The sequence below is a fragment of the Pongo pygmaeus genome, chromosome 8 (genome assembly GCF_028885625.2).
Source record: "Pongo pygmaeus isolate AG05252 chromosome 8, NHGRI_mPonPyg2-v2.0_pri, whole genome shotgun sequence".
In the NCBI taxonomy this organism is placed as follows: Eukaryota; Metazoa; Chordata; class Mammalia; order Primates; family Hominidae; genus Pongo; species Pongo pygmaeus.
This window is the reverse complement of record NC_072381.2, coordinates 67,878,575-67,902,648: the sequence shown is the minus strand read 5'-3', so window position 1 is coordinate 67,902,648 and position 24,074 is coordinate 67,878,575. Positions and strand designations below refer to the sequence as shown.

Here is a 24,074-nt window from a genome sequence, read left to right as displayed (position 1 = left end):
CAGTGATGTTTAAAAATATTTCAAGAAGCAAGTTGTGCACATATTAGGGAGAAAAACAATCAGTGAATAAATAGCAAGTATAAAGTCTCTATGCCAGGAGCATAGTATGTTTAAGGAATAGCCGGAGATTAATATGGCTAGAGTAAAATGAGCAATGGGAAAAGTAAGTAGGAGATATAATTATACTGGGAAAGAGTCTAGGGGCATATTAAATAAGACTTTATAGGTCATTATAAAGACTTTGTTGTTTTTGTTTTGTTTTGACTCTGAATGAGATCAAAAGCCTTTAGAGGGTTTTGTGCAGAGGAGAAACATAACATGACTTATATTTTAGTAGGGTTATTCTCACTGTTATATGGACAAAACTGAATGGGGCAAAGATAGAAATAAGGAGATCACTTTGGAGGTCACTGCAATAATCCAGTGAGAGAGATGATGACTTGGACTAGAGAATTAGCAATGGAGGTGTTAAGATACAATCAGGCTCTGGATATAGTGTGTAGGTAGATTTAATAGAAATTGCTGTTGAATTGAAGAATAGTTTACGAGAGAAATGAGTCAAGGGTGGAAGCTTCATTAACTAAGAGGGCAAATGGGGATAATTTGGTCTAGTTTTGTATAAATTATGGGGAAAGTCTTGGTCTCATAGTTTAGTATTCCATAGTACCTTCTCCACAGTGTATAAGTGATAGGTTTTACTAATTTAATAATTTTTTTGTCTCAAACTTGTGACTTAGACTTTGATAAACTTCTGTTTATGATAGATGGATTTTTAATTGATTTTATTGTTTGTATTTTATAATGGATTTTAAAGCATATTAGTGAAAACACAACTTAAAATTTATTTTCTTACCTTACTAACATTCAAAAAAATGAACATATACTGTATAATTTTTTCTGTCTCACTAATATATTCGTATCCCTCTTCCCCCTTCTTGGCAAACTTGTCTGAAAGTATACTGTTGCATGTTATGTCATGGATGTACTGGAGCATGTGTGTAAAATACATGTCATAAATGGAAGCAGCTGGTTTCCTATGCAGTTAAGAGAAGGCATGCATACAGCTGAGCTCTTCAAACTTCAGAACTCATTGGATTCAGTTTCTATCCTGTGTAAGCATGCTATGATTTCAGTTAGTACAAATGTATAACAAGTTACCTTAATAGCTTAAAAAATTATTTTGTTTCAGTAGTTGAACTACTAAATCTGTTTAATTTTCTTTCCCTCTGCCTTCAGTCCCTACTTACCTATCCTACCTCTTGAAAAGAACATTATACCTATAGTCTTAGTTTTAAATTCGAATCTGAAAAGGCCCTGGCAAGAGTCGGGAAAAAGTTATCATCTCAAAGGGAAAAGCTGAATTCATACACAGGAACTGCAGGATTACTCTGGCGTTTTACTAGTCCCTTGTAGCACTCGCAAGTCCCATAAATACCTAATGGAAAAATAGCAGAAAATGAGATCTGCAGCAGCCTTTTGAGATCAAATTTATGTTGCTGAACATTTTTTTGAGGTTGAGTGTAAAGGTCAAAAGAAAGTGGGTAGATTAAAGTTGCTGATTTTTGCAAACTTAAGGCCATTTTTAAAGGTTTCTCTTTCTGTAGCAAGAAAATTTCAAGATAAATGGCTTTGCTTCATTAGCTGAAATGTCATGTCTTCCTTTAATATCTGTTACCTGAGACATTTAGTGATTTAGTTGTATTTATATACAATAAATAAAAAAATCCACTTTAACAAATCTAGATAAATTTATGAAATTGCAGATCTTTCCAAGAACAGCATGATGATAAATTAATGTATATATACATATTTGTATTGCCATGTATATATATATTTTAAATGACATATTTTAGATATTTTTGTATGATATAGAAGGAAAAGATAATAATCAAAGTTTTGTATTTTTAAAGTATAGGTTATTGATCCAGCAGTGTAATTATAACCATCTTTTTTAAAAATCATTTCATATATTAAACTATTACAATGAAGATAAATGACCTCAAAGAAAAGGTCGTGGCATGTAATAGCATTAAAACAAAATTCATAGATGCTTTTAATGGTCTCTTTACCTTTTGAACAACATTTTAACATGTTGTTACTGGTACAAGCCTATATCTAAGAAACTGTGAGTTACTAGGGTACTCCAGACTTGATGCAGTGAAGAGCAATAAACTGCCTTTTCTGGACATCTCTATCCTGAGTTTATAGTACAGAAAGCCACCACATATGTTAACGTGAATTTATAGATTATTTATATCTCCAGGGCTTTCTTTGTGTCTTTGATTTCATAGTTCAGATTACCCAGTTATTAATACTTAGAATTCAAAAGAATAAGATAAAAAATTTTTACTTAATACATTCATTTCTGCATCACAATAAAAAGTTTTCATGGAAATTATCCAGATAATTTCATAGTAGAATAATATATGAAATGAAATCTTTTCTTTTTTATGGTAGTTGATAATAGTAAAGCTATTCAGTTTATCTCTAAGAAGTCAGATTATGGGAGACTTGTCTCTATTTTTCTCTTTAATGTTCCCAAAAAAATTCATAAGGAAAATATTAATTTTCATTTAAATCTCTATATTAAACATTAAGTGATCTTTTTATGCCTTGGAATCACAATGAATATAAATGTTATTTTTTATTATAGTTGATTTTGCAGTTTCAATTCATTTCTATTAAATATTTTAATAAACATTTTTATGAAACTAGGTAGAGGTCACAAATCTCATTAGTCACTGACAGCCAATTCTCAAACCCAGGTCTTTTCCTGTATACCACATTTCCTCATTAGTTCTCACTACACTGTATGGCTATTTCCTCCTCTTAACTTTTTGTATTTTATTACACTCTTAAAGTACAACTGTACTTCTCTTCTCAAGTGCCCTTTTCTATTCAGTAAGGGTCCCAGGTGAGCAATGATTCTGACTGGGGAAGAGGGAGAAGATGGTGTTGTAGCAAGTAGTATTAAAAGGCCCTTAGGAAGGTAGATAGATGTATAATTTTCTCTTTCTTCTCACTTTTCGTAAAGACAAAGTCTATGCCTTAACTTTTTTGCCATTCTTATTTTTGAGACCACCCATTAGGGATTGTTTTTGATGTTGTTGAGTTGAAGTATTTGGTGAAGCCAAAACCTCCTTGACTTTTATAGTTTTAATAAATTTGTGCTCTCCAAACCTTCATAAAGTAATGTCTAGTGATCCTTTCAGATATGGCATGCTGTCATGTCAGTTTTAAATAATTGTTAATGGCATGATTTTTAATATTTTACCTAGTTAGAGTCAGTAAAATTTATTATATATACTCTTTGCTCATCAGTAGAGCCTCTTATGAAGGAGTCAGTATGATGTACTGGATAGAGCATTAGATGGCAAATTGGCTCTCAAATATTATTAGGCATAGTTTTGCCACTAATTTGTATAATGTGCAAGTTTAATAACCTTTCTGGGCCTACAGTTCTCTTCTGAAATGGAAAGATGAGTAGGGTTATCTCTAAAGTCTATCCAGATCTAAAGATCTATTTTATTATAGAAAATTTTAGTCATACACACAAAAATAGAATAAAAATAAATGGCATAATGAATCCCTGTGTACTCATTACCTGTCCTCATATGTTATCAATAGTAACCCCTTAGTATCTTCTAATACCTAGTTCATATTAAAATTTCAATTAAAGTATCTAGTCCATATTAAAATCTCATCTCAGTAATAATAGTTTCCAGTTGCTTTGTTTTGTTCAAATTATAATCTAGACAAGGGGTGTGTGTGTATGTGCATGTGTGGGGGGGTGTGTGTGTGTGTGAGAGAGAGATTTAGTTGTGTTTTTAAGACTTATGGTCAAAAATACGTATCATAAAATTCCCCGCTTTAGGCTGTACATGGTGGCTCACACCTGTAATCCCAGCACTCTGGGAGACCAAGGCAGGAGGATTGCTTGAGCCCAGGAGGTTGAGACCAGCCTGAGCAATGTTGCAAAACCCCGTCTCTACAAAAAAATACGAAAATTAGCCGGGCATGATAGTGCGCACTTGTAGTCTGAGCTACTCGGGAGGCTAAGGTGAGAAAATCACCTGAGCCCAGGAGTTCAATGCTGCAGTGAACTGTGATTGCACCACTGCACTCCTGCCTGGGTGATAGAGTGAGCCCTTGTCTCAAAAGAAAAATATTTTTTAACCTTTTAATTTATTTTTTAAAGGTATGAGTCTCACTGTGTCACGCAGAACTGGAGTGTAGTAGTGCACAGCATAGTTCACTATGACCTTGAACTCCTGGGGCTCAAGTGATCCTCCTACTTCAGCCTCCAGAGTAGCTAGGACTACAGGCACACACCACCACACCCAGCTCATTTTAAAAATTTTTTGTACAGCTGGGGTTTTGCCATGTTGCCCAGGCTGTTCCCAAATTCCTGGCCTCAAGTGATCCTCCTATCTTGGCCTCCCAAAATGCTGGGATTATAGGCATAAGCTACCATGCCCAGTCCATCTTAACCGTTTTTAAGTGTAAAGTACAGTAATTAATTGTATGCACATGGTGTACAATAGATTTCTTGTACAAACACCTTGCAAAATGGAAACTCTGTAGCCATTGAACAGTAATTCCCCTTTGCCCCCTTCATACAGCCCCAGGCAACCACCATTCCACTCTGATTCTGTGAATTTGACTATTTTAGATATTTCGTGTAAGTAGGATCATGGTTAATGGCTGGCTTTTTATGGCTGGCTTATTTCACTTCCCTTACCATGATGTCCTCAAGGTTCATCCATCTTGTAGCATATGACAGGATTTCCTTCTCTCTGTTTTTTAGGCCAAGTAATATTCCATTTTGTATATATACCGCCTTTTTTTTTTTTTTTTTTTTTTGAGATGGAGTCTTGCTGTGTCACCCAGGCTGGAGTGCAGTGGTACAATCTGAACTCACTGCAACCTCCACCTCCTGGATTCGAGCAATTCTCCTGCCTCAGCCTCCGGAGTAGCTGGGACTACAGGTGCACGCAACCACACCTGACTAATTTTTATATCTTTAGTGGAGACAGGGTTTCACCACATTGGCCAGGCTGGTCTCGAACTCCTGACCTCAGGTGATCCGCCTGCCTTGGCCCCCCAAAGTGCTAGGATTACAGGCATGAGCCACTGCGCCCAGCCACATTTTCTTTATACATTCATCTGCTGATGGACATTTAGTTTGCTTCCACTTCTTTGCTATTTTGAATAATTCTGCAATGAATATGGGTGTGCAAATATCTCATCAACATCTTGTTTTCAGATCTTTTGGATATATTTCCAGAAGTGAGATTGCTGACATTTTTAATTTTTTGAGGATGCTTCATAGTGTTTTCATAGTGGCTTTGTCATCTAACATTGTCAGCAACAGTGCACAAGGGTTTCAGTTTCTCCACATCCTCACTAGCACTTGTTATTTTTCTGTTTTTTTTTTTTTAATAGTGGTCATCCTAATGAGTATGCAATATCTCATTGTGGATTTGATTTTCATTTCCCTAATGATTAGTGATGTTGAGCATCTTTTCATATATCTGTTGGCCATTCTGTATTTTCTTTGAAAAATATCTATTCAAGCCCTTTGCCAGTTTTTCAGTTGGATTCTTTTGGGGGTGAGGTGTTGTGGAGTTCCCTATATATTCTGGATATTGATCCCTTATTGGATATATGGTTTGTAACTATTTTCTCTCACTTCATAAGTTGCCTTTTTACTCTGTTGTTTCCTTTGCTGTGCAGTAGTTTGTAAATTTGGTAGTCCCATTTGTCTTATTTTTCCTTTTGTTGCCCATGCTGTTGGTGTCTTATCTAAGAAATTATTACCAAATTCATTGCTGTGAAACTTTTTTCTCCAGTGTTTTCTTCTCGGAGTTTTGTAGTTTTAGGTTTTAAATTTAATTGTTTAGTTCATTTTGAGTTTATTTTTATATACCCAATAAGGTAAGGGTCTAACTTTATTCTTTTGCATGTGGATATCCTGTTTTTCCTACCACCATTTCTCAAAGAAACTATCCTGTATGTATTATCAGTACTATACTTTTTTTTTTTTTTTTTAGATAGATTCTCGCTCTGTTGCCCAGGCTGGAGTGCAGTGGTGTGATCTCTGCTCACTGCAAGCTCCGCCTCCCAGGTTCACACCATTCTCCTGCCTCAGCCTCCCGAGTAGCTGGGACTACAGGCGCCTGCCACCACGCCCAGCTAATTTTTTCAGTTTTTAGTAGAGACTGGGTTTCACCATGTTAGCCAGGATGGTCTCGATCTCCTGACCTCGTGATCCACTTGCCTCGGCCTCCCAAAGTTCTGGGATTACAGGCTTGAGCCACCATGCCTGGCCTATCAGTACTATACTGTTTTGATTGCTGTTGCTTTGTAATATGTTTTGAAATCAGGAACTCTGAGACCTCTATGTTTGTTTTTCTTTCTTGAGATTGTTATGGTATTTGGGGGCCTTTGCAGTTTTATATGAATTTTAGAATTTTTTTCTATATCTGCAAAAAAATGTCGTTGGGATTTGTATAGGAATTGCATGTACAAAGGAATCTGTACATTCCTTTCAGTAGTATGGATATTTTAACAATATTAAGTCTTCCAATCCATGAACACAGGATGTCTTTTCATTTATTGGTGTCTTCTTTAATTTCTTTCAGCAATGTTTTGTGGTTTTCAATGTAAAAATCTTGTGCCTCCTTGGTTACTCATAAGTATTTTATTCATTTTTAATGCTATTATTAATATATTTGTTTTCTTAATTTTCTTTTTGGGTTGTTCATTGTTAGTATTTTCAAACACAATTAATTGTTTTATGTTTATTTTGTGTCCTGCAACTTTGCTGAATTTATTTATTCCTCCTAACAGGTTTTTTTGTATGTGCAGTCTCTAGGCTTTTTATACGTACAAGATTGTGTTATCTAAATAAATAATTCTACTTCTCTATTTCCAATTTGTATGCCTCCTCTTTCCTCTTTCCCTTCTTCTCTTTTCTTTCTTTCTTTGGCTGACTGCTCTGGATACAACTTCCAGCACTACTGTGTTAGGCCTGGTGGTATGTCCTGTAGTCCTACATACTTGGAAGGCTAAGGCAGGAGAATCATGAGTTCAGGAGTTCAAGGTTACAGTGAGCTGTGGTCGTACCACTGCACTCCAGTCTGGGTGATAGAGCAAGACCCCTTCGGTAAAAAAAAGTGGCAAGAGGGGGCATCCTTGCTTTGTTCATTGTCTTTGAGGGAAAGCTTTCCGTTTTTTACCATTGAGTATTATATTACCCATCGGCTTTTCATATACGGTCTTTATTGGGTTGAGATGATTTCCTCTATGCCTTTTTAAAATTTAATTATAAAAAGGTGTTGAATTTTGCCAAATAGTTTTTCTGCATCAATAGAGATGTCATCTAGTTGTGATGTCTGATAAGATTCTTCTTTCTGTAAGTCATTTTCCTCCCCTCCCCTCCATTTTTTAGCTTTCCTTTGGTTTGTCAGAGAAGCCAGGTCTTACATTTGTCTCACATAATGTTCTACAAGGGTCAGTGCTTCCTTTTGTAGTGTTGTTCCTCTATCACCTGATTTCCTAATAAGACCTAGAAATGCATTGTCATCTGGTAGCTACTAGCTACATGTGGCTCTTTACCTGTACATTTTTAAAACTTAAAGTTTAAAATTTTCAGCCATTGTAGCCACTTATCAAGTGCTCAGTAGCCAAATATGGGTAGTGGCTACCATATTGGATAGTGAAAAGGAACATTTCCATCATCGCAGAAAGTGGTCTCATATAAAGAACTGATATGACAGTGTTTTTTCCATACTCTATTTTGTCTTTTTCCACATGCCAGCTATCTCAACACCATTTGGGGCTATTTTCAGATGTCATAATTTTAGCCAGTACTAATGGGTATTTATTGATATCTCATTGTGGCTATTTTTTCATCAATAGTTTTTTGTTTGTTTTGGGAGGCAGATTTTGTTTGTTTGTTTTCATTTTTTTGAGATAGGGTCTCACTCTGCCACCCAGGCTGGAAGACAGTGATGTGATCATGGCTCACCGCAACCTTGAACTGCTGGGCTCAGGTGATTCTCCCACTTCAACCTCCTGAGTAGCTGGGACTACAGGTGTGCACCACCATGCCTAATATAAATATAAAAAAATATATATATATATATACACACACACACAGACACACACACACACATATAGAGAGAGAGAGCCACTGCGCCTGGCCTAAATAGTTTTATTTTGAAATAATTTTAGATTTATAGAAGTGTTCTAAGATAGTGAAAATAAGTTCCATGTACTCTTCACCTAGCTTCTCCTAATATTAACACCTTAAATAACTGTAGGATCTTCATCAAAGCTAAATTAACATTGATACAATACCATTAACTAAACTACAGGTTTATTTTCCCAGTTTCTTAAGTAATGTCCTTTTTCTGTTCCAGGATCTGTTAGAGGATACTACTTGACATTTCATTGTCATGTTGCTCTGTCTTGCCTTCTGTTTTGTGGCCTTGACACTTATGAAGAGTAGAGGTCAGATAGTTTGTAGAATGTCTTTCAATTTGAGTTTATCTGTTGTTTCCTTGTAATTAGACTGAAATTATGGGTTTTTGAGAATACCACCACTGAGGTGATTTTGCTTTCTCAATGTATCACATCAAGGTGTACATAATATCAATCTGTTACTGTTAGTGTGAACGTTGAACATCAAGTTAAGGTGGTGTCCATTAGGTTTCTCCGTTGTCTATTTGTTCCTTTCCATATACAGTTCATTAGAAATGAATCACTAAATCCACCCCACACTTGGGGATGTGGGGGTAAATACAAAATGAATAGTGTTTAGAAACCTCATAGAGGAAGGATATAGCCACTACAGTAATTAATAAATATTAGTGGAGAGATATTGTGAAATTATGCAAATATTCTAATTATTTAAAGTTTTACCCCATTTTTAATATTCTTTATTTTAATTTTTTTTTGAGATGGGTTCTCACTCTATATCTCAGGTTGGAGTGCAGTGGTGTGATCATGACTCACTGCTGCCTCAACCTTCTGGGCTCAAGTGATCTACCTGAGTAGCTAGGACTATAGGCATGTGCCACCATGCCCAATTAACTATTTTTTTTAAGAGGCAGGGCCTCACTGTGTTACCTAGCCTAGTTTCAAACACCTGAACTCAAGTGATCTTCCCTCCTCAGCCTCCCAAAGTGCTGAGATCACATGTGTGACCCACCACACCTAGTCTGTATTCGTTTTTTACAAATTGAATAGTCTTTTCTTTTCTTTCTTTCTTTTCTTTTCCTTAATTTTCTTTCTTTCTTTTTTCTCTCCTTTTCCTCTCCTTTCCTTCCCTTCTCTTCCCTTCCCTTTCTTTCCTTTCTTTCCTTTCTCTCCTTTCTCCCTCCCCTCCCCTCATTCTCACTGTGTCATCCAGGCTGGAGTGCAGTGGCGATATCATGGCTCCCTGAAACCTCAGCATCCTGGGCTTAATTGATCTCCCACCTTAGCCTCCCGTGTGTGTGTGTGTGTGTGTGTGTGTGTGTGTGTGTGTGTGTGTGTAGATAGAATTTCACTGTGTTGCCCAGGCTGGTCTTGAACCTTCTAGGCTCAAGCAGTCCTCACACCTCAGCCTCCCAAAGTGCTGGAATTACAGACATGAGCCACTACACCTGGTTTGTTTCCATTTTTCATAAATTCTGCCCGGTGCGGTAGCTCACGCCTGTAATCCCAGCACTTTGGGAGGCTGAGGCAGGCAGATCATGAGGTCAGGAGATCAAGACCATTCTGGCCAACATGGTGAAACCCTGTCTCTACTAAAAATACAAAATTAACTGGGCGTGGTGGCATGCACCTGTAATCCCAGCTACTCGGGAGGCTGAGGCAGGAGAATTGCTTGAACCTGGGAGGCAGAGGTTTCAGTGAGCCGAGTTCACACCACTGCACTCCAGCTTGGCGACAGAGCGAGACTCCATCTCAAAAAAACAAAAAACAAAGCAAACAAACAAAAAAACCCCAAAAACCCTCAATTGTCATTTATATCAATAGGGCTCATGGATATTTATTTAGTTCTTTGGGTTATAATCTAAAACTGTGTACTTTTACTACTCAAATTCGAGATTTAACTATTGAGAGCTTTGTCACATTGGCTTCTGTATCATTGTGACAGACCTGTCATCTTTTTATTACTTTCTTACTTTCTGGCACTACAAGATCATCTAGACTTTCTATACCCCAACTTGTTTCTCCAAGGATCACTGGTTCACTTTATCAAAGAAAAGGACCAGTCATGGTGACTCAATTCTCTAATCCTAACACTTTGGGATGCTGAGACAGAAGGATCACATGAGGCCAGGAGTTTGAGACCAGCCTGGACAATGTAGTGAGACCCCCATCTCTTAAAAAAAAAAAATTAGCCAGGCATGGTGACATGTACCTGAGACCTACTTGGGAGATTTAGGCAGGAGAATTGCATGAGCCCAGGAGGTTGAGCCTGTGTGAGCCATGATCATGACACTGCACTCCAGCCTAGGTGACAGAGCAAGGCCCTGTCTCTAAACAGAGAAAGAGAGAAAGAGAGAGAGAGGAAGAGAGAGCGAAGAGAGAAAGAGAGAAATAAAAGAAGAAAGCAGGAGAGAGAGAGAGAGAAAGAGAAAGAAAGAAAAGAAAGAAGAGAAGAGAGAAAAAGGAGGGAGAGAGAGGGAGGGAGGGAGGGAAGGTAGGCGGGAAGGTGTTTCAAAACCAGCATCTGAGAACTGTTTGCTCGTAAGCTACTGGCAGTAATTGCTTCTAGGTTCTCTCAGCAGATAGAATTAGGAAATATGCTTATGTCTGCTAACTCATGTATACATAGACACACATTGTATTTAATCCTGTTACCTATGTGTGTTTATAATATATATAAAATCATGAGTTTATAATGGTATCTCTTACTCTAATTCAGTACCACAGAGTTCATGCTAGCATTTCCCTTTGACTTATTTTAACTTCCTTCTCTGATAGTGAGAAAGCTGGCTCTGATTATTTGACATGTATTTACTTATTTATGCAAACCTAGTATACATATAAAGTAGTTTAAAAATTGCTGGCTGGGCACAGTGGCTCACGCCTGTAATCTCAGCACTTTGGGAGGCTGAGGCAGGCAGATCACCTGAAGTCGGGAGTTCAAGACCAGCCTTACCAACATGGAGAAACCGCATCTCTAACAAAAATACAAAATTAGCCGGGCGTAGTGACACGTGCCTGTAATCCCAGCTACTTGGGAGGCTGAGGCAAGAGAATTGATTGAACCTGGGAGGCAGAGGTTGCAGGGAGTCAAGATCGCGCCATTGCACTCCAGCCTGGGTAACAAGAGCAAAACTCCGTCTCAAAAAAAAAAAAAAAAAAAATTGCTGAATCATACCTCTGTGATAAACCAGTTAGAGTACAATGCTTATATATAGTTCTTTTTGTCTTTAGCCCTGTAGTATGTATAGGAAATACTGTTGGCTACAGTTATTTCGGGTCTTTTCATTCCCACCACTTTCAGTAAGTTTATTTCGTACATATTTAATACATTTAGACTAATTTGTCACAGTTTGCATTCCATCTTGGGTTCCCTCAACATCCTAATTGATATTTTTAAATTAGTATTCACTAAAAGAAACTTAAAATATTGCTCCTTTATGGTAGTTGGTCCCTTCCACCTGCCAACCATGGGAAAAGTTAATCTGTTTTTCATCTCTGTAGTTTGGTATTTTCTAGAATGTCACATACATGAAATTATAAAATATGTAGACTAGTGGTTCTGGCTTTTTTTTACTTAGCAGAATTCATTTAAGATTAATTCTTACTGTGTGAATCAAGTTTGTGTTTATTATGTAAAATATATAGTTTAAACCAGATATTTTGGGGCTGATTTCTGTTATTGTATGGTATGCTTTCTGTTCTATGAGGATTTTTTTTTCTTTTTTTTTCTTTTATTGTAATTATTATTATTATTATTATTATTATACTTTAGGTTTTATGGTACATGTGCCCAATGTGCAGGTAAGTTACATATGTATACATGTGCCATGCTGGTGCACTGCACCCACCAACTCGTCATCTAGCATTAGGTATATCTCCCAATGTTATCCCTCCCCCCTCCCCCCAACCCACAACAGTCCCTGAAGTGTGATGTTCCCCTTCCTGTGTCCATGTGTTCTCATTGTTCAATTCCCACCTATGAGTGAGAATATGCAGTGTTTGGTTTTTTGTTCTTGCGATAGTTTACTGAGAATGATGATTTCCAATTTCATCCATGTCCCTACAAAGGACATGAACTCATCATTTCTTATGGCTGCATAGTATTCCATGGTGTAGATGTGCCACATTTTCTTAATCCAGTCTATCATTGTTGGACATTTGGGTTGGTTCCAAGTCTTTGCTATTGTGAATAATGCGGCAATAAACATACGTGTGCATGTGTCTATGAGGATTTTTTAATTTGTTTCTATCTTTTGCCATATCCTCCCACTTTGGTTTGTGTGTATGTTTCTTTCAATAATTTGTGAGACTTGTATTTTTATTCAAGTGACCACCTTTAGATCTGTAACTTCATGTAACATGATTAAGATTTTTTTATTTAAAAAAAGTTTTTTTGAGACATGGTCTCACTTTGTCACCTAGGCTGGAGTACAGTGGCACGATCTCAGCTTACTGCAGCTGCAACTTCCCAGGCACAAGCGATCCTCCCACCTCAGCCTCCTGAGTAGCTGGGTTTACGGGTGCATGCCACCAGGATTGGCTATTGTTTTACAATATGTTTTTAGAGATAGGATTTTTCCATGTTGCCCAGGCTGGTCTCAAACTCCTAGGCTCACGTAATCTACCTGCTTAGCCTCCCAAAGTACTGAGATTACAGTAGTGCACCACTGCACCTAGTCAAGATTTTTAAAAAGACATTAAGTATTCTTTTTTGGGGAATTCTTCATTCTCTTTTCCTAGAAGATTTTTCTTTCCCTTAGTGTTTTTAAGAATACTTAGACCTCAATTACATGATTTATCAGCTTTTCAGGATCTCCTTGACCCCGGCTATAAAAGATGAGGAAATCTTTGTTACCCTCATAGTCTCACACCTTCCCTCTCCCAATTACTCTATTTTATATATTTATTCCCGAGATTTATAACATTTATATTGTTCTGTAACCATACATATTCTCCTCCTCCCTCCTGCAAATTTTTGATCTTATTCATAACAGTTAAAAGGCAATGAACAGAATCAATGTTTATAACTAAGCCTTTCATAATATTTTATCTCTTGGTTTGCTGAGGTTTGTTCTGGTGGTTTCTTCAGGAAGTCACATTGAAACAATATTTCCCTAATTATTTTATGTTCTAAATTTTATCTCTTCGTTTATACTTACATGGTAGTTTGACCAGATACAAAATTAACTAGGCTATCTTTCCTTGAGGAGGTAATAGACATTGCTCTTTTATTTTAGGGTTTTTTCGTTTGTTTGCTTTAATGAGATAGGGTCTCACTTTGTTGTCTATACTGATCTCTAACTCCTGGCTTCAACCAATTCTACTGCCTTAGCCTCCCAAAGCACTGGGATTATAGGCATTAGCCACTATACTCAGCCTATCTTAGAACTGTATTTATTTATTTCTAGAGACAGTGTTTCACTGTCACTCCCAGGCTAGAATGCAGTGGAACCATCATAGCTTATTGCAGCCTCAACCTCCTAGGATTAAATGATCCTCCTGCCTCAGCCTCCTGAGTGTCAGGGACTCCAGACATGTGCCACCACACCTAGCTAATTTTTTTAAAAAATTTTCTTAGAGATGTGTGTTGTTCTGTTGCCCAGGCTGGTCTTGAAGTCCTGGCCCCAAGCAGTCCTCCCACCTTGGCCTCCCATAATGCTGGGATTAAAGACCTGAGTGACTACACCTAGCAATTCTTTAAATGATACTTTGAAGAACCTGAGCATGCACATATATTTCTTCCCTCTTTGTTAGTAACTCTCAGTTCCTTATCTAGCTTTATTTTTCTGTCACCTGGTGTATATATTCCTTGGATTATTTGTTTACTGTCATCTCCATCTATAGAATGCATCTATCAATAGTAAAAGGATTTGGTCTGATTTGTTCTCTGTTGAATTCCAAATAGCTTAAGTTAGTGTTTAATACTTAGCATATAGCTAATAAACATTTATTGAATTAATAAGGTCAGAATTCATGATTCTGCCCCATTCTCCATCCTTATAAGTACTTTGATCGTTTCGATTGCTTACAAAAAGATTTGTTTTAAATTTTGAATTCCCGTGCCTTTACTCAGATATGTCTTTGTCTTCACTACTGTGTGTCAGTGTTGTGCTCTTTCCAACTATATTTTTCTGTGCTATTTCTAGAAAGTTCTTCCACATGTATCTTTTTTTAAAAAATATTTTTTTGAGACAGGATCTTACTCTGTCTCCCAGGCTGGAGTGCAGTGGCATGATCTCTGCCCACTGCAACCTCTGCCTCCTGGTCTCAAGCGATTCTCCCACCTCAACTTCCCAAGTAGCTGGAACCACAGGCACGTACCACCACACCTATCTAGTTTTTGTATTTTTTGTAAAGATGTGGTTTCACCAGTTGCCCAGGCTGGTCTCAAACACCCAGGACTAAGCAGAGCTCACCTCGGCCTCCAAAAGTGCTAGGATTACAGGCATGAACCATCGTGCCCAGCCTCACATATCTTTATATTAGGATTGCAGCTTCTGTTTCCTACTATTCCCACTGGCCTGGTTTATCATTCTCTATCTCTTTTAGCCACTTTGTTTTTTGTTGGTTTTTTTTTCTTTTTTTCATTTTTTTTCTCCCTACCCCTCTCTTTTAGCCACTTTGAATTGGTTTGTTTTAGTGTCTCTTTGCCATACAGCAGAGAATTTTCTTTTGCTTCTTGAGGCAATCTGAATATACTTTCATGTCAATAAGCTGCTGATATATTTGGCCTCAAACCTGTCATGTTATTCTATAATTACTAAATATATATGTATACTGTTTTTCTATGTGATTTATTATCTCTGCTGTTTTTAAATTTTTTATTCTGGCATTTTGGAAAGGTTTATATTTCTTTTCTAGCCATTAGCTTTTCTTTTAAGTGTGCTTTTTATGGTGGCCTTAATCCCCATTTTTCTTATAACATTCTACTTTCTAATCAGTTTTAAATGATATCCTTTGATTCTCACCTATTATCTATACAACAGTGATTTTATGCTGCATTTTTCTCTCACTTCTTTGTTTTAAAATTGTATTACTTCTGCTTTGTCAGAATATGCAATGCTTACAAACTATCTTCTTTCCATTCTTTTAATTTATAATTATAATTATCTTCTTAAATGTAATGAGGTTTACCAACAACAGTCCTGTGTTTGAGTTTTTCCCCAATCATGCTTGGATGAAGCTTATCTTCTAATGCATTTCTCAGGAAAGGCGTATGTGTACAGTATCCTCTGTGTTCTCTTTTTTCTATTACTTTATACTTTGTCCTACACAAAGACAGCTTGGCTGCATATAAAATCCTTGACTTTATTTCTTGGAAATAATGTTCTAGTTTTGTCTTGCTTTGTGTATTGCTCTTGAAGTCTAAGGCAGCCTAATTTTCTTTCTTTCTTTTTTTAGAGAGACAGAGTCTCACTCTGTCACCCAGGCTGGAGTGCAGTGCAGTATGATCATACTTTACTGCAGCCTTGATCTCCTTAGCTCAAACAATCATCCAACCACAGCCTCCTGAGTAGCTGGGACTACAGGCATGTGCCACCATACCTGGCTAATTTGTTGGTTTTTGTTGTTTGTTTGGTTGGTTGGTTGGTTTTGTTTTTGTTTGTTTTTTGTAGAGACAGGGATCCTGCTATGTTGCCCAGGCTGGTCTCAAACTCCTAACCTCAAATAATCCTCCCACCTCAGCCTCCCAAAGTTTTAGGATTATAGGCATGAGCCACCACACCCAGTCCCTAGCCTAATTTTCTTATTCTTACTTTTCTAATTTCTTACTCTTAATTTTATCTTTTTGCCTGTAGGCCTGAAAATACTTTTTCATCATTTTAAGGTCTAGTAATTTTACCAGGATGTGTCATAGACCTTTCTTGTTTGGGGTCAGTTTTTCCAGGTATGCAATAATAAGCTGGAAATATAGTTTCTAGCTTATAGAGTAATATGGTAGCTCATGCTTTGCACATGCTTTTACACCAGCAGCACATCTTTTAAATGTGTAGATTTAAATTTTCATCTATTTCTGGAAAGTTTTCTTAGACTATATTTTATATATACTATTCCATTGCATTATTTTTTCCTCAAGGATTCTGTGTTTATGTTGGATCTTCTTTGCCTGTCTTCCATTTCATCTACTTTCTCTCTTTGTTATGTCTTTCTTCTCTCATTTTCATTCTTTTTGTTGCTTGCCTTCATTTTTTCAGTGTACCTTTTTAGATTTTCACTTTATTAATGTATTCAGCATTGCACACTTTGTAATTTATTTCTGGGATTTTTTTTTCCTTTTATTGCATTTCTTCCCTGATTACTTTGTCCTAGTAATGTTGAAGACATGGTCATATATTGTTTTATTTGTACTTCTTGTGGCTTATTGAGAGAATATGAAGATAAATTTGGTTTCAGATTATTGCCATTATCCCGAAATAGATTTTGAACTGTTTTTCTGTGCTACTACTTTATTACTCTAATTTAGGAATGTCATTTATATTATCTTAGATTCACTTTTCCTCTTGTTCTGTCCTTTTCTCACTAATTTATTTTATTACCTTTGTTAGTTCCTATTTCATTTTGCTTGCTTTACACAGTCCTGACCTCCATTTTATTTACTATATTTTTATCAGTGTTTTTTTCTCCATTTCTTTGATGGTCGCATTTTTCTTTCACACTCTCTTGAGCCCAGCCAGTTTGTGTTTTACCATCTGTTAATATGTTTAATTATAACTTCTCTATACTTTAGTGTCTCTACTTAATAGGGATAATTGCTTCATGAATTTTGTCCATGCATTTGCTTATAATTGATGTGTGTTCCATTACTATATATTTCTGTTAAATGTCTTGTATGTGTCATTTACTTCGCTACTTTTTTTCTTCTGTCCTCATACAAATTCTGTTCTGATTCCTTTTTCATTTCTCATCTTTAAATATAGTGTTTTCCTACATTAGCTATTTTACATGAGGTTTAATTAAGGAAGGGGTTACACATGTATTTCATACTATGAAGAATTGTCCATATGATGCACATATACCAGTTCAATTAATGGTCTTAACTCAGGACAATACAAATAGTACCTATTGTTTCCTACCACTATTCCTAAGCACCTTATATCAGATTTTCTTTTCCTTAACCCTTGGAGACATCTAGGGAAGATTCATCGTAGTTTTTAGTCACTTTCAGCTATTAAGGAAATTGCCCTGCTTTTGGTTATTTAAACAAATTTTAAGTCTGTTGTTAAAAATGTCAGTCTTAAACTGTGTTTGTATTAGTCCTTTCTTGCGCTACTATGAAGAAATACCTGAGACTGGGTAATTTATAAAGAAAAGAAGTTTAATTGGTTTATGGTTCTGCAGGCTCTACAGGAAGTGTGGCTGGGGAGGCCTCAGGAAACTTTCAATCATGGCAGAAGGGGAAGCAGGCACATCTTACATAGCTGGAGCAGAAGTAAGTGAGACAAGGGGGAGATGCTACACACTGTTAAACAACTATAGCTCATTGAAAACTCATGCACTATCACAAGAACAGCAAGGGGAAAAAATCCACCCTCATGATCCAATCATCTCCCACCAGGCCTCTCTTGCAACATTGGGGATTACAATTTGACATGCAGCTTGGGTGGGGACACAGAACCAAACCATATCATTCTGCCCCTGGCTTCTCCCAAATCTCATGTCCTTCCTACCGTGCAAAATAGAATCATCCCTTCCCAACAGTCCCCCAAGACTTAACTCATCTCAGCATTAACTCAAAAGTCCACAATCTGAAGTCTAATCAGAGACAAGGCAATCTCTTCCACCTCTGAGCCTGTAAAATACAGTTAGTTACTTCCATCATACAATGGAGATACAGGCATTGGGTAAATCCCTGTTCCAAAAGGGATAAATCAGCCAAAAGAGAGGGGCTACAGGCCCCATGCAAGTCCGAAACCCAGCAGGGCAGTCATTAAATCTTAAAGCTCCAAAATAATCTTTGACTCTATGTCTCACATTCAAGCCACACTGATGCAACGAGTAGACTCCCAAGGTCTTGGGCAGTTCTGCATCTGTTGCTCTGCAGGGCTCAGCTCCCATGTCAGCTCTCAAGGACTGGCGTTGAATGCCTGCAGCTTTTCCAGGTGCATGATGCAAGCTGTCGGTGGACCTACCATTTTGAGGTCTGGAGGACAGTGGCCCTCTTCTCACAGTTCCAATAGGCAGTTTCCCAGTGGGGACTCTGTATGAGGGCTCCAACCCCACATTTCTCCTTTGCATTGCCTTAGTAGAGGTTCTCCATGAGGGTTCACCCCTGCAGCAAACTTCTGCCTGGACATCAGGTGTTTCCATACATCCTCCGAAATCTAGGCAGAGGCTCCCAAGCCTCATCTCTTGCCCTCTGCATACCCACAGGCTGAACACTAGGTAGAAGCTGTCAAGGCTTACAGCTTGCACCCTCTGGAGCAGTGGCCTGAGATGTATCTGGGGCCCTTTTTTCCATGGCTGGGACGCAGGGAGCAGTATCAAGGTTGCACAGGGCAGCTGGTCCCTGAGCCTGGCCTAGGAAAGCACTCTTCACTTTTATGACTCTGGGCTGGTGATGGAAGGGGCTGCTGCAAATGTCTCTGAAATACCTTAGTGGCATTTTCCCCACTGTCTCAGCTATTAACATTTGGCTCATCTTTACTTAATGCAAATTTCTACAGCAAACTTAAATTCCTGCCTAGAAAATTTCTCTTTTCTGCCACATGGTCAGGCTGTACATTTTCCAAACTTTCCAAATTCTGTTTCCCTTTTAAATATAAGTTCCAGTTTCAGATCTTATCTTTGCTCACATATATGAGCATATGCTGTTAGAAGCAGACAGGATACATTTGAATGTTTTGCTGCTTAGATATTCCTTCTCCCAGATACCATAAATCATCTCTCTCAAGTTCAAAGTTCCACATTTCCCTAGAGAAGGAGCACGATGCTGCTAGTCTCTTTGCTAAAGCCTAGCAAGAGTGACCTTTACTCCAGTTCCCAAGAAGTTCCTCATCTCCATCTGAGACCTCCTCAGTCTGGACTTCACTGTCCATAGCACTATCAGCATTTAGGTTACAACCATTTAACAAGTCTCTAGGAAGTTCCAAACTTACCCGTATCTTACTATATTCTTATGAGCCCTCTAAACTGTTTCAACCTCTGTGTGTTACACTGTTCCAACGTTGCTTCCACATTTTCAGGTATCTTTATAGCCATGCCCAGTCATAGGTACCATTTTTCCGTATTAGTTTGTTCTCGTACTGCTATAAAGAACTACCTGAGACTGGGTACCTTAGAAAGAAAAGAGGTTTAATTGGCTCATAGTTCCGCAGGCTCTACAGGACATGTGGCTGGGGAGGCCTCAGGAAACTTACAATCATGGCAGAAGGAGAAGCAGGCACATCTTAAATGGCTGGAGCAGAAGGAAGAGAGACAAGAGGGAGATGCTACACACTGTTTAACATCCAGATCTCATTGAGAACTCACTCATTATCACAAGAACAGCAAGAGGGATATCTGCCACACTAGGCCCCTCTTCTAACATTGGGGATTAAAATAAACACGTGATTTGGATGGGAACACAAATCTAAACCTATCAGTGTTTACATTTTTTATTTTTATTATTTTTATTACAAGGCTCAGCTTTCCAATATACTCTGCTTATAAACTGAAATTTTTAATATTATTTAAAATGTCAATTCTCCCTACAGTGAGCCATAGAATCAATGCCTTTCCAACCAAAAAACAAGATTTTTGTGAAACTTTACCATACATTTCTGTGGAAAAGCAAAACGGCAAGAATATTCAAACTACTCCTGAAGAGGGACAACAAAGAGAAGTGGGATGTAGCCTACCATATATCCGAACATTCTGTGATTTTTGTAATATAGTAGTTCACTATTAGGACAGTGGTAGACCAGTGTAATGGGACAGAGAGGACAGAGACAGATCCCTTCATTTCCATAAGGAAATGGTTGATTATTCAATAAATGGTGCTGAGATAATTATTTTTTCATAACAAAAAAATGAAATCAAATTTCTGTTTATACTATACACAAAAATCAATTTCAGGTGAATTATAGATCTAAATATTAAGGTAAAATGACAGAGCTTTTGGAAGGTAACTTTTGAGAATATCTGTATGATCTCGGAGTGTGGAAAAATTTCTTAAGCAGGACACAAAAGCATAAAGGCAAAGACTAATAAGTTATACCACATTAAAATTAAGAGCCTTTGTTTATCAATAGGTACCTTTAAAAGATTAAAAGGCAAGCCACTGAGTAGGAGAAGACATGTGTGATACAAATAACGAAGAAAGAATTAATATCCGTAATGTATTTTTAAAATTTTAGTAATCAATATGGAAAAGACAACACAGAAGAAAAATAGTCAAAAGATACCAACAGGAAATTTACCTTAGAAGAAAATCACATGTGTATTGAAGGAATGAAAAATTGTTCTACCTCATCATTAATTAGGGAAATGCATTAGCCGGGCATCGTGGCACATGCCTGTATTCCCAGCAATTCAGGAGGCTGAGATGGGAGTATTGCTTGAGCCCAGGATGTCAAGATTGCAGTGTGGTATGATCTTACCACTGCACTCCAGCCTGGGTGACAGAGTGAGACTCTGTCTCAAAATAAATAAATAAATAAATAAATAAATAATCCTTTGAAAAATAAGGGAAATTCAAATGTAATCCACAAAGAGGTATCATTTTATACCAGTTGATAAAAATTTTAAAGTCTAAATTTCAAATGCTGCATAAAATTAGAATTACTGACTCTTACACACTTGAAAATACAAATTCCCTACTATCCCCAGAAAATGTTATTGCTTTTAGACACTAATTATATCCAATATCTAGAACTTAGTCTAATAAACTATGAACAAGGCCTCTACCAAGAACATTTAAAACATAATTGTGAGAACTTAAAATGTAAATGGAGGTGTGTTTTAAAGATGTTTATTTATTAGAAGACTCAATACTGTAAAGACTTAATATTGTCCATTTTAGTCTGTAATTTCAATGCAATTCTAATTAAAATCCTAACAAGTAGGGTGTATATGAGTGTAAATTGACAAACTCATTTTTATATGTTTTTGGGAAGTCAAAGGACAATAATAGCCAGGACCATCTTCAAGACAAATAAGATGGGAGAATTTACTGGTGATATGGTTAGGCTTTTCCCCCCATATCCCCAAATCTCATTTTGAATTGTAATCCCTATAATCCCCAATTGTAATCGTGTCAAAGGAGAGACCTGGTGGGAGGTGGTTGGATAATGGTGGGAGGTGATTGGATCATGGGGGTGGTATCCTTCAGGCTGTTCTCTTAATAGTAAATGAGTTCTCATGAGATCTGATGATATTATAAGTCTCTGACAGTTTTCTTTTACACATTTGCTCGCTCGCTCTCTCTCTCTCTCTCTCACCTGCCACCACGTAAGACGTGTGTCTTCCCCTTCTGCCATGATTGTAAGTTTCCTGAGGTCGCTCTAGCCATGTGGAACTGTGAATCAATTAACTCTTTTTTCTTTAGAAAATACCCAGTCTTGGGCAGTACTTTATAACCGTGTGAGAACAGACTAATACAACTGGATATTGAATCATCTTATAAAGTTAAAATAATAAGACATTGTGACATTGGTGCAGTGATAAATAATGGAACAGAATAGGAAACCCAAAAACACACCAACAGATATAGTTTTCCATTTTGATTGTTCCTTTCATTAGATGTTTAAAAATTTATAATGAATATGTACTTTTAGTCAAAATTTATTGACTTGAGAAGCAAAGTGATGTTGTGGATTATGGTCTCTGAGGCTATAATGTGAGTTTGACCCAAATAATGATCCAAATGTGAGTTCCAGTCCCAGTTCTGTCCTATACTACTAGCTGTTTGAGCGTATTCAACTGGTCTGTGATTCTTAGTTTTTTTTTATCTTTAACACAAGATAATAAAATTACCTCTCAGGATTATGGTGAGAATTTGACATAACAAGTATAATCCTGCTGGCACATGCTGTTCCCTTGATGAGGGGAATTTGTTATTACGTTTTTTAGGAACACAAAACTTCTGTTTATTCTTGGTAAGAATTCATGTTTCCCAGATCTATGTGTACTATGTGTTATATTTAAGGTTATCAAATTGTATCCTTGGTAATGGTTGCCACTGGATCTTTTTTGGAATATGTACAACTCCTTATTCAGAGTGGTTTTCTAATCATCATTAGTTTTTGTAGTGTTGGAAGAGCCATATTACTGCCCTGTATTCATAAAGCAGTCTTGTAAACACTGATTATGATAGCATTTTGAAAAATTAAAAGCCTCCAAAATCATTAATTTTTAAAAAATAATGCAGTTAAATATAGAAAAGGATTAGCCATAGATATTTTGTAGTTAACCCTATTATCATTAACCTAAGTGAGTAGAACCTAATTTTTGTACTTGCTAATAATTGCTATTAAGAATTTTGTTAATCATGTGTGGCTTCGTGCTTGAGTTCAGAATGAATGATTGATAGGGGACAACTCTAAGAAATATAGCACTTACATTAATTTTTTTATTATACAGAAAAAGCTTTATGAGTTACAGTCTTAAAATCTTTAGTATTTATTTTATGAAATATTTCATTTTGGTTTTTTTCTGGGCACTTTAAAATTGAGATGAGGATGGTAGAATTTGCCAGTTTATTTTTTGGCTATTATTTTTTTAACCCATCTTATTTTGAAAACAAATTTAGTAATATTTTTCTCAACATCCTGAAATTGTGTAACCTGTAGAAACTTCCCACTGTCTTTTTAAACTTATTCTTAAATACCACATTTAATATAGGATAAATAAGTCACAAAGCTTGCTTATCAAAACAGAATATTGTATTTAGCTTTCCATCAGAGCTTTTGGGGAAGACATACAGTATTGTACTGTCTCCCAAGATGCAAAGTGTCAGGCTTTAAATAATGAAAATAAGGGAAATGCCAATAGAAAATTAGAAAAAATGTTAGAACAGTTAAAAACAGCATAGTGAAGCCTGCATTATTTGGCTTATCTAAAAATCATATGTTTTCAGCCAATCAGTACTTATAGTCATTCTATTTAATCTTTTAAGAAGGAGACATAATCCACCCTCACCAAGTGATTCAGTGTAGCATCCTAACTAATAATGACTTAATGTGTGTCCAAATGGCATGTAATGAGAAATATGAAACATTGTCTGTATACTTTCTTGCCTAAGATACTTAACTGAGTCTAATCATAAAGAAAGTTCAGACATATCTTCACTGTGGAACATTTCTACAAGACAATGGCCTGGACTCTGCAAAAATGCCACTGTCATGAAAGACAGTAAGGAGAATGGAAAGAGACTGTTTCAGATTAAGGGAGACTAAAGAGACTTAAGCAAATGTAATACTAGATCCTTGACTGTATATTAGATAATACTACATCACTGCCACATTTTGTGCTTATATAGGAAAATGTTCTTGGTCTTAGAAGATACATACTGAATGTATCATAATAGGGTCATAATGTCTGCAACTTATTTTCCAGTGGTTTGAGGGGAAAAAAGACGTGTGTGTTTGTGTGTGTGTGTGTGTGTGTGTGTGTGTATAAAGAATATGTTCTAATTGATACATATAGGTAAATAGCATAGGAGTGTTCATTTGTACTACTCTCAATTTTTTCTATAGGCTTGGTTTCAAAATGAAATTTGAAAAACCTTAAGGGAAAATATGTTTAAAGTATGATAATAACAAATTAGCACACTAGATAAACTTTTTATAGCTTTCGTGAGTTTTTTTCTTCAGAAAATCATATTTATGTAGATAGCAGGATTTTTCTCCTCTTAAAGAAAACTTTTCTAAATTTCAGATGTCAGAAAT

At 36.7% G+C, this 24,074-nt stretch overlaps 1 protein-coding gene and 1 pseudogene across 4 annotated transcripts in view; one reads left to right on the top strand and one right to left on the bottom strand.

Moving 5' to 3' along the window:
• The window catches only part of LOC129006480 (ras-related protein Rab-5C-like), a 53,303-nt pseudogene extending 34,859 nt beyond the window's left edge, over positions 1-18,444 (bottom strand).
• The window catches only part of ADK (adenosine kinase), a 570,201-nt gene that overhangs the window by 317,256 nt on the left and 228,871 nt on the right, over positions 1-24,074 (top strand). The window lies entirely within an intron of this gene.